Source organism: Chamaea fasciata, unplaced genomic scaffold, assembly GCF_029207755.1.
Source record: "Chamaea fasciata isolate MVZ Bird 193981 ecotype frontalis unplaced genomic scaffold, bChaFas1.0.hap1 SCAF_3, whole genome shotgun sequence".
Taxonomy (NCBI): domain Eukaryota; kingdom Metazoa; phylum Chordata; class Aves; order Passeriformes; family Sylviidae; genus Chamaea; species Chamaea fasciata.
The window spans coordinates 90,532,262-90,543,960 of NW_027094088.1; positions in this window are offsets into that span (position 1 = coordinate 90,532,262).

Here is an 11,699-nt window from a genome sequence, read left to right on the forward strand (position 1 = left end):
TTTATAACAAAGATATCAACTTGCTTTTTTACAATTAATTTCACAGTCCTTTGTTGTAATCAAAATGCCTAACAAGAAGTGGCGATAAATCAGATCTCTGACTAGCAACTGAACATGTTTTCATTTAGCTTGTATGGCTAACAGTACCAGAAATAAAAACATCTAAATTTCAAGGAAAAAAAATTGTCCAGATTCTGAAGAGCAATTAAGTTGTGCTACAGATGAGAGGGTTTGAGATGTTAAAAATTGTTCCCTGTGTTGTGACATGAAAGGCTTGGTTCAAAGTGTGATTCTATAGGTCACAACCTGAAGGGTTACCTGGCCTGTGGCTGTTCCAGAGATCATGACTGTGGGCTCCTAAGATTCCATAATACACAAGGACACAGAGGCTTTATCCGCTAAAATTTTCTACTTTATTACAGATAACAACAAAGATCACTACTAGCAAGTATACCATAGTTATTACAGCTAATATGAAGATTGATAAAATGAATATGAATGAATATGAATGTCGAGTTATTACAATTATTATCAGCAATCAATAATATAAATTCAGATTAAAGGTCTTTCAGTCTGCAACTTGTGTTCTTTTCGGTGAAAGCGGCCCCATAACATTTCATTCTGTGTTGGGTAATGCCACCTTTAATTGCGGTGCAAATGGTTATGCAGGGAATATCTTTGATAAGGCTGCTCTCCAAATTGTTTCTCAGATAACCAGGAACGCCACGTTGCTTTACTGAACGTAGCAAAGCTTATTTTTCTCAGCCTGGCTTAATGTCAGCTGGGCGCTTCTATTTATTGCCTTTAGTCAAGGGCACAAGGCTTGCCCAGTTAATTTAGTTTGTCTTCAATTTGGCACCTGGTGTTCACGCATCCCGAAGGGTCATCACACTACGCGGGATCTCTGAAGGGTTTTGCTCTGCTGAATCGTTCCGGGAAGGAGACACTGGAGGGCACCAGAGGCCGGGGATGGCGCCGGGCTCCCCGCGGGCGCCGAGCAGGGACAGCCGGGGACGGGCCGTGCGGCAGAGCCGGAGCTGACACGGCCCTGGCAGCCCGGGCAGGGGCCGTGCTGCGGCCGCGGGGACATGGGTGTCCGGTGGGAGGCTGACGGCAGTGCCGGGGAAAAGGCAGGGGGAAAGCCATCGAGTGCTTGTTTCAGCCAGCAGTGCTGGCGGCTCTGGGGAAGCGGGAGAAGGAGGGGAAGACCATTGAGGTCATGAGTTATTATGTCATGTAAAAATATGTATTTCAGCAGTGGTCTGCCCACTGTCTCTTCTCTTATGTTAATCTATTGTCCGTAAACATCCTGAGAGAAAAGACTCGTACCTCCGGACGATCCCAACACGTTTGGCGCCATGATCCTAAAAAAGCAGGGTGCAATTCAACAAGGATGAGCTGAAAAAAATCCCATTTGCTAAAATCAAAGTGCACAATGGTGCATGAGGTTTGACAACATTAGCATCAGGGAAATGTTTCTTGGATTCAGAATGAGTTTCTGATCACCGCAAGAGAGTACCATCCCTGCTTTCACAGGGAAAAGGGCATAGTCTTGACTGGGGAGGACATTCATCTTTCATGGTTTTGGCTCACACCAGGGACTTGGTTGCATGTTGCAGATACATGATCTCACCATCAACCTATCTGAAAGTTTTTCAGTCTCCTCTGCCAGAGCTGTTCCAGTTTGAATACATAACTTCATATTTACCATCCTTGCAGGGTAGGGAATACATTTCTTTTCAGCTTCCCAAGCCAGTCTGCTAAATGCTGATAGCTCAGGACAAGTTCTTGCAAGAACATATTTTGCTTTCATCCCAGTGCAGTATGAACACATTTTTTAAATTACTGACATTTAGCAGATGGGAAAAAACAGTTATTTCCTATGTTGCTGGGAGAATGGTGCGGCCAACAGATTCCTGGCCCAGCTGCTGCTTAAAGCTGTTATGCTGGTCACTGCATACACTTGAGAGTTCAGCCAGTGAATTATGGTTTGCTATAATAAGAATATTTTGCTTTCCATTAGATCACACGCAGTGGAACAACAGCAAATTCACTGAAGCAGCCAAAATGGCTGTCAGTGACATTTCAGGGTCCCTTTGCTTCATTGCTGGTGTCAAACGAGTTCTGGCAAAAGGACACCTTGGCCACATTGTCAGAAATAACAGATCAGCTCTTTTGAAGGAGGAACAGATGTGGCAGGCCAGGCAAACTGCAAACACTTAAGACTGCAAAGGAATCTTAACAAAGCTGAAAAAATGAAAGCAAAGATCATAAATCATGTATTAAAACTCAATGCAGAGCTCTTTTAGGGTGTTATGTGAGTAATAACACACTAAGATGTTAGCAGCTGCTTGAATTCTTCTCCTGCAATCCTTTGAAACAAAAGATACACCTGTCTCCTGGATGGAAATTGTTACAGGGAGTCACAGCAAAGAGACTGGTTCATGCAGCAGAAGCAGAGCAGAAGGATATGTCAGTTTGGGTCACTACCCAGAAGTGGAATCTGTTCATATGAGAAGTAAGTGTTCAAAGAATTCCCATAGGATCATATCTCTTTTGGAAGCACAGACCACTTAAAAAGGCCAGATCAGTCATGCAAGTCATGAAGCTGAGGAGTTGCAGGCATTAGCTGCTGTGTAAGCTAAATGCTGTCATATCTGCCACTGGTCCTTTGAAACACTGAGGACAACCCAAGGTCAGGAAGCATAAATTTAGACATCTATATATATGCACTAGATATTAAACCTTCAGTTACAGGCAGTACAGTCAAAGGTACACTATCAGCCAATGCAGGCACATAAAGTGATTTATTCAGTCACCCACAAGTCCTACTGTAGGATAACCCAAGTTACTCCTTAGGCTTTACTGACTGTATTGGCTAGAGGCAAGATTCACACATAAATGTCCAGCACTGCCTGTGTGCTGGGAGGGTGTCCTCTGGCATCCAGCCATCCCAAAAGGACATGAGTTTCCCTTATATTTAAGTGCCAGGCACATCTCCTTCTGAAATTCTTCCAAAGGCACTAATATCTAGGCAAATGAATCAACTACTAGATTCCACTGATCCGTTGATTTCCATAATCAAAATATAGACGGCAGGCATGTTTATATCTTTACCTACATGTAGGCATGTTAATTTAAGAGCCTCCATCTTAAAGTGAATTCTACTCCAGATATTACCTGTTTTTCTCTGCCTTTGAAAATTTTGTACTCTAGAAATTTCATTTTGAAGCTGTTGTGTCTTTTAATTTTAGAAGCTTTCATGCTTTGTTTCAGTCACCTGAAGTATGTCCATCAACAGTTCACATTCTTAACAGGCTGGTGCAGAACAAATACACGTGCACACAGGTAGCTCAGTGTTTAGAGACTGCATTCAAACTTTCCTAACTCTGGCTTACTCGTGTTTTGCAAGGAAATCCCTGGAAGGCAGGCCTGTGGCCCTCCTTCAGCATACAGGGAGAAAAATTGTACTTATGGGAAGTTACGGGTAACATGGGAATGAATGCGTTTAAGAACATCAGAAAAAAAAACAGTAAAATGAGTTCAAAGGAATGGTCAATATTAATAACCAAGGACATGTATGGAAGCAGTCAGACTGGAAAATGCTGAGGGGTGAGTTGTTAATTTATATTGTGACCAGAAGGCCTCTGCTCCCTCTGCAAGAAGGATGTCACATAGGCCATGCTTCCTTCCACTGTGCTGTGAGGAAGATGAGGATACCCAAACAGAGGTATCATGGACAGCAGAGAGCAATCTTGCCAGAGTTTTATGGAGAACAAAGCTTTTGAGGATGAAATGAGGTTCTGGCATTCACTGGTGATCATTCAGCATTGGACTCTGGACCAAATTCTGGTCAAGATCTGCTTGGGAGTGATTGCTCCAGTTCACTTGTTTTGAAGTTTTTCTCCCAGCCTGCATTCTTTTGTTTTTTGCTGGAATGAAACACAAAACAAAACCTGCCTGACATTCACACTGCTCTGCTGATGACTCACTGACCCACTCCATGGCTTTAAGCTAGCAACTAGCTCACTTGCTATCTCATTTGTGCCTTCTGAAAAACAGGGTAATGAGTTACACTTCACTGATAGCGAAAAAGTGAACATGAATGGAATTGTTCCCAGAAAGTAAATTACTAAATAAATACGCATTAACAAGACACCCTAAGACAAGAATATGCTTGTCGGACCACCTGCATTTTCACTGAGGTCAGTCTTGAATGACGCCCTGCATTACAAAAGGCTGAGAGTCACCATGACAAAGCACAAATTGCTACTGAGGTTATTAAGGCGATAGTGACTCTTTTCATTCAGTGGTATCACAGGGATCAGCAAATGATGTGGCACATTCTTCAGTTTTGTTTCCTCCTTTTGTTATTGTCCGTGGCTGCCCCTTCTGCAGGTACAGCTCGATCCTACTTCTCAATCTACTTCCACAAACTACTGAGTGCTGAGCTTAACCAGGCAACTTTGCAGGCTGGGAGTATTTTAAAGACATTGTCCTAACAACTTCCAAACCCTTCAGTTTAGAAGGAACACCGCTAACATTCACACATTAGGACAGAACTAGTACAGTAATGTATTCACATTCATTTACTTGCATTACCATGAATTTTATAGACACAGGAGGTGTGTTGACTTCTATTGTGCTCCACAAAGAAAAGGTCTGAACAGAAGCACTTGGACTGGGAGCCATGAGGTACAAAGTAATAGGAAACATTAACAATCGGAGGCAGCAGTTTCAGTATAGCAACCACTCAACTATCTTCAAGAGTTTAGTGGGCCTGAGGACTTTCAGAGAAAATAATTAGGTGGCTATGAGGTGTTCACAATGACTTTTTCAGAGAAGAGAGAGTGCTTCTTGGAAAAAGCGTCAAAAAAACATGTTTGAACATTATGAGGTTGGAAATGGAAAATTACTAAATTGCATCATAAACCGATCAGAGGTAGGGCTTGACCTCTAAATACTGAAAGGGTTATTTTAGAAGTTACTTCATCTGAGCAGTCACAGCACATAGAGTTATGGTGAGTTCCTGGGAATAATCATTTAATTCCACAAGCCATAAACATGGTGAAGCCTCGTTTATTTTGAACTCATGTTGTATTTTCTTACCTGCCCAACGTAATAACCTCTCCTAAAGCTCTTTATGACTTTCTCCTCACCTAGGCTGTACTTCTTCAGCATGTTTCTTCTCATGACCTCTAAATACCATTTAGGTGAAGGGCTCCCTGACAAGGGGCATGTTCTGTCTCTGAGCCTGATACCCACAGTGAGTGGCCCAACCACTGCTGGTGAGCACACACTTCAGCTTTGCCTCATTAAATTTCCTTCCTTATGTAGAGATGGTCTTCAGAAGCTGTGTAGGAAATCCCACAATTCTTCCTCTCAGATGATCATCCTAATTAAGCAGAAAAAAGAGAAAGGCACTCTTAGTCCATGATTCATCCTATCCCAAAATAGATACCTAAATCAGGTCATTGGAATCATGGTTAAACATGCCAGCTGGTCTCCACTACAGTAAGGACAACCAAAGGGATTATCTCAGATGAAGACAGTGGTACTACAGAAGTCTAAACTTAGGTGAAATGAATCCTACTGTAATTCTTTTGAGCTCTGTGTCACTTCATGATGTTAAAGAGCCATGGTTGGTTTAAAAGCTTTTAGAGTGGGACAGATGGATGGACACTGATCACTGAGTCTTCCTTCATCTGAATGTTAGGCTGAAAAATCAAAAAATCTTCCCAAGGAGAAGAGTGAGAAAACAAAAATATATTTGTGCATATTTTCACAGAGGAAGATGATACATTTTCAACTACTTTTTTGAGCTCTCTCCATCTACTCAACAGCCCCTGTACATGTGTGAGTTGTTAGAGCAAGGCACCTCAATGCTGGTGTCACCACCATCTTCTCACCAGATAAAATCAATGTACATTGACAGCAAGTACTAACAAGTTGCCCTCTTACACAAAGGTGAAATTAGTTCACTTACCTTTTTTATTTTTGTAAGCTTTTCCAGGAATTTATATATATTTTTCTAGTCAGAGATAAAGAAAGAAGGTGATGAAAGAAAGAAGATGAAAGAGAAGTCACACTAGATATATTGGTTCCAACAAGATCAGAATATTTAGTTATTCTGTATTGCAAAACAGAAAAAACAACCATTAACTAGTAAAGGACCTTGAAACTTTTTCTTGCAATGCCCTCTTTTGAGGACAGCCTGAGTTTCCACATGCCTCTTTCTCCAAGCCTGGAGCTAGCCTGCAAAATTCCTACTATGGGCTAGTGTGTAGATGCAGAGGTGCTCCACAATGGTTTCTCAATATACAAAGAAGTCAATTTTATGCAACTTCATTGTGAAAAGCCACACTGAACACACAGTTGTACAATAAATGCTCATGACTTACCTTGTGAGTGAAATTCTAGAACAGATGGGCTGGGGGCACCTCCCAGCATGTCCTATACACCATTTTATATACTCATCCTAGTTTGCCACATGCCCATCTCTGCAATTTTTGTGGCTGCCTGGGGAATGCTGTCTGAGGGCTCCTGCTCATGCCTGCTGCTCCAGCACTTCCATCCTGCTTGTGGCATGCTGTGGCATGGGGCTTGTGCTCATGTGTGCACCATCCCAGCTCAGGGAAGTAAGGATCAGAAAAACGTCACAAAGGCTCACAGAGCTCTGCTGGAGGTCACTGTCCCTGTCCCCAGGTTAACAGCCACCCCCAGGTTCAGCCATCCCACATAACCTCAACCTGTGAGGAAGCACAAGCTCCCAGAGACCACCCTGCATCCTCCTTCCTGGTCCCCTGAGAGAGTTCTCTCTCTCCCCTCCAGTTCTGCCTCCTGTGGGCACACATGTCCACGTGGCTGGATGGAAAACCACATCACAACCCCGAGCCAGATTACAGCTGTGGTTTTGTTCCCATTGGCTGAGACTTCAACTGGATTAATTCTTTTGTTGTTCACATCAGGCTTGTGCAAATTCAAGGGAGAGGGTAGGAATGAGCAGGAGGGAGGCAGCACTATATATTTTTAGCACCAATTCTGGCAAATGTTAGCTTAAAAATACAATTCCTATCCCTGAATCAACTTCTCAACAGAGCAATTCTTTTCAGCCTTCTCTCCATGAATGTGGAGGGCACATCTGCTCCTGCAGCTGGGCCACAAAAGTCACACAGCCCACAAAGAGCAGCGGTTGTTAGAACTGGAATGCAAACTGAAAGTGCCAGGAGAGGAGGCTCTGAAAGCGTTCACTTCACACAAGTGACCAGGTTTGTGAAAAGCTGAACGAAGCAGTCAGCTGCCTGCATTGCATGGGAGCCTCGTGGCAACCCTCAGGACACAGGATATAGAGCTTTTTGTGCTATTATTTTAATTATGTTTTAATTTAGCAGTGACTAAGCAACTTGACAAACTCTTGTTCTCCCTCTGCAAAAAGAATTAGTAGGTTTGAGGTGCATCAGTCCGTGACACGTGTGATGCTGCTCATTGACACAAGCAAGAGAGACCCAGACAAGGTGCTTTGGCTCCAGGAGGGCTCCTGAACCCTGTGCAGGTGAACTTACGGAAAATATTGCTGCTGCTGCTGCACAGTGACCTCCCCACAAATACTTTGAGGCTGCCTCCTCTCTCTGTGCATCCCCCTTCTCCCCATAACTTTGAAGTGCAATTAAAAAGAAAGTCATCTGAGTTTAATTCCTGAAACTACTTTTTCTCCTGAAACTCCTCTGCAAGCTGTGCACTGGGGAGTACCAAAATTGTTTACATCTGCATGTTGCAATTGAAGTTTTGGAAATAATTGATAGTGCCAAAGATTGAAATAAACCAACTCACTAGCCAGAAGAGAAAATACTTCTTGCCATAATTAACTCTTTTTATGTTTTAGTATGTTTCCTACCAAGTTTTGGTAGGAAAGTGGCAGAGTTGATGGCAAACTTGATCTGTCAATCCAAATGAGGAATTAAAGTAATTTAGGAATAACAGGTGCCACCAGGAAAACAAGCAAGAGGACTTAAAAATAATTATGGCTAAATGTATTCATTTTTTGCATTCCAGAAGGCTCCCTTTGGTCTTTCCTGAAGATAATAAGTTAACATTATGATGAAATATTGGCCTGCTGTTCAAAGTTCTCACCTGAGATTAAATTATAAGCTACAGATGCTGAGTCACTGGTCTTTTTTATTAGCTCAGATAAATTACATGACATCACAACAAGGATACAGACCAGCCAAATTTTTCCAAAGATAAGAAATGGATCAATTTTCTCTGGAAGAAGAATTCCTTATCTTTCTGGCTTCATTTGGTGATACATCACCAGAATGATGTATCAACCAAAATAAATTGATAAAAAGGATTCATTCATTTATTTTCTTACAGAATATTTGATCCTTTTAGATGATTTCAAATAGCATCATATTGGGTCAGAAATTCCTGACTACCAAGGAATTGGAAACCTGATTTTCACAGCACTGCTGCCACATATTCATGTAACTTACCATGGAAAACACCCCATACTGATTGTATATAACCACAGTATGGCCAAACAACAATACAAAGAAACATGTCCATAAATTTTAATTGTTTTCAACTCCAAGAAACCTAAGATCTGAGCAGAGAGCAGAGATTTTAGGGGAGCATGAGAACAACTATTTAGTTCAGATGGAATTGTTCAGATTGACAGAGGGAGCAGAGAATGTGGTCAGTATTTTCTAAAATGCAGCATCTTATGGGTTTGTTATAAAATAGTGGTGTTAAACTTTCAGAAACAAAGACCCTAGTGATGGGCCACTAATTAAAGTACAGCTTGATCCAGGGGAGCTCCTCTATTTGTGCTTGCTGAAAAGCAACTAAATATTTTTGTGTATTTTTGGCAATTACATTTACTTTTGGTACCATCCCCACAAATAGCAATGTTACATTTCAAAGTTCAAGTTTCTACTTTTAGATCTCTTAGTATTTCAAAAGGATGAAAGTACTTAAGATAAACTACATCCTTAGTGCAGTAAATAAAATATTTCCCCATCAACTAGGACAATTTTTATCTTCTGATTCCTCTCTCCGGTTTAATTCTATTTTGGATTCTGCTGCTGAGCAGCTCTAGGTCTTGAAGAAGTTGGTGTGCAAGTGGGACAGCTTAACAAATGCACAAATCTGAAATGCAGAAACTCTCTTCCTTCACAAGTACAATATGCTACTGAATAGCAGCTACTGTCTTTGTTTTACAGTGGGCAAAATTATGTCCTGTTTCTTAAGGAATGATGAAATCAGGACAGAAATGAATAATTTAGTGTTTTCTGATTGATACCATATACAAATCCAGCATCAGTGTTTACAGGAAAAAGTGTCCAGTGGTTCTCACCTGAAGTTCTTCATTAGACTTTACAAGACTTCCATACAGCTGAAAATTTTCTCTCTTGGTATCACCAGAAGTGATACCATCATTACAAAATGTTGACAAAAATAGTTGTCATTAGTAAGAACAAGAAAAGACATAAAACACACCTTCTTTATGGAGGAATTCAGTCACTGTTGAGAACATGACCAGGTGGGAAACATGCTGTTTCCTAGGTTAACAAGACTACAATTGTTCCGTTGGGAAGCTCTTTGGTAACTATGAATTTGATGAAGAATTTCCCACTTGGAAAGGTGAGGATTGCACGATATGAAAAAACTCCTCAAATTCCAAGGACACGACAAACATGGGTTGGAAGTGCTGAGGGGGCCTTGTTCCTCCAGTCTGTGGAGGTTCATGAACCAAGCAGGGACTGACAAATGTGCCATCCCCACACAGCAACACTGCAGCTGCTCTGCCTGGGCCAGCCTTATGCTCTTGTCAAGGCTCCAAGGCAAGGATCAGCACACAGAGCCAATGGATCAGCACAAGATACACACCTATCGCGAAGGAATTATGAAAAGCAAATACCAGACAGTTCTGTGCTCAGTTCATCTCAGCTTCTTCTGGATCTGGGAATAAGCAAGTTTCATTTATCAGCATATAATGTGTTAAAGGCAAGGAGAACACAGATGTCTTAGCATCCTTTTGGCACTGACTCCATGGGAAAGGCAGCCTGTCTCTGAGTGCAGTTCAAAGGACAGAGGATGTGTTATGAATCAAAAGCATCCTAACTTGCTGAGGAATGCATAAATGACAACATGAGTATTGTATATACATAAGAGGCCTGCATTTTCACCTTCTCAGTTTTGTGAAACTGTGAGGTTATTCACACACACCACCCTAGCAAAAATGGCCCTGCACTGAAAGAAAATTGTTACTGCAAAGTCAATCCCTTTAATGACATGAAATGCCAGAATTAAGCTTGCCTTTAATGTGACATCCTGTTGTATACATATTATTATATACTCTTTTAATGACACAACTGCATCGTGCTTCTTTTCAGAGATCCCTACTTCATTCAGTACACAGAAATAGAAGAGATTTCTTTATGAGATTCTAGGTAAGATTTTTATTAGCACTGATCTTCTTCACCCTCTTTTGTTTACTGAACTCACTCCCAGTGCAGCCCTGAATAGGAAATAAAAAATGTAATATTTTATTTAATTATTCTCAAAGTTCAACTCAACTGCAGCTGAGTTCTATGACTCAGTAATCCAAGACAGTAAACTAAAAGATGCAGACTAAACAAGCTGTGAAAATGTAGTTTTCATGTCTTGTGTCCTCAGGCTGTGTGAGACAGCCATGTCCAGCTGCATTTACTGTGGCAGTGTTCTTATCCTCGTTGAAAGTTCTCCACTCAGCCCTAAAAGCTGACATTTCAGACAGCACCATATTTCAGCTCAACCCCAGAAAATACACATTTTTTACTCTCACTGGGCACAGTTACACCAATGTCCTCAGGCTGACTGACTGTAGGATATGTTTGCACAGTACAGACAGCGGAGAATACCTGAAGGTACCATAGGGAAATACGGAGTTGAAAGCTTGAAATTCCCTCTGATCTATGCCAGGACAGACCACTGTACTCAATGCCCACATGCACAGACAAAGAAGAAAAGAACTCCTTTCTTCAAAGGAAATGTGTCCACCTGAAGGACATATTTTTCCTTGAGTTTTGATTAATCTGTCTACTTGAAGGTGGACCATTCCTCCAGTTTTCCAGGAGACAAAAAAATGACAGATGCATTTGTGCAACCAGAAGCGCTGGGCTGAGAGCTGCCTGTAAAGCAGTGGCAACTGCAACATGGGAACCTTGCCCTTCAGGCTGCCAAGAGGTCTAATATGCTATGCCAAAGAAAAAAAAGCAGCACAAATAGCCCATTTGTTAAAAAAGAAGTGGAAACCATAATCCATTTAAAGGTTTCAGAGGAGAATATGTTAAGGAAAACCAGCAAGTACATTCTCTGTGTGATTGACTCTTTCACCCATGACTTCTAAACACACCAGCTCTAGGGGAACTTGCAGGAAAGATGCAGGTTTTCACATGTCGATGCCCTCTTGAGTGCCTGGCATATCCCACTGTGTTGGCTGGTCAAACCAACACACCCATCCAGCCTCCAACCACCAAGGCAGAGGGCAAGGAGGTTCAGTAAGTCCTGTGTTGTATCTTCAACCCTGTGTGGATGTCCTGGCCACACTCTGCAGTTTATCTCCAGGCATCTGCCTTACTCCCCAATGCGCATGGCTGTCCATGTTTTGGCATTGATTACCCTTGTGCTGCTGTGCAACTGATGCTCCAACGTTCCTG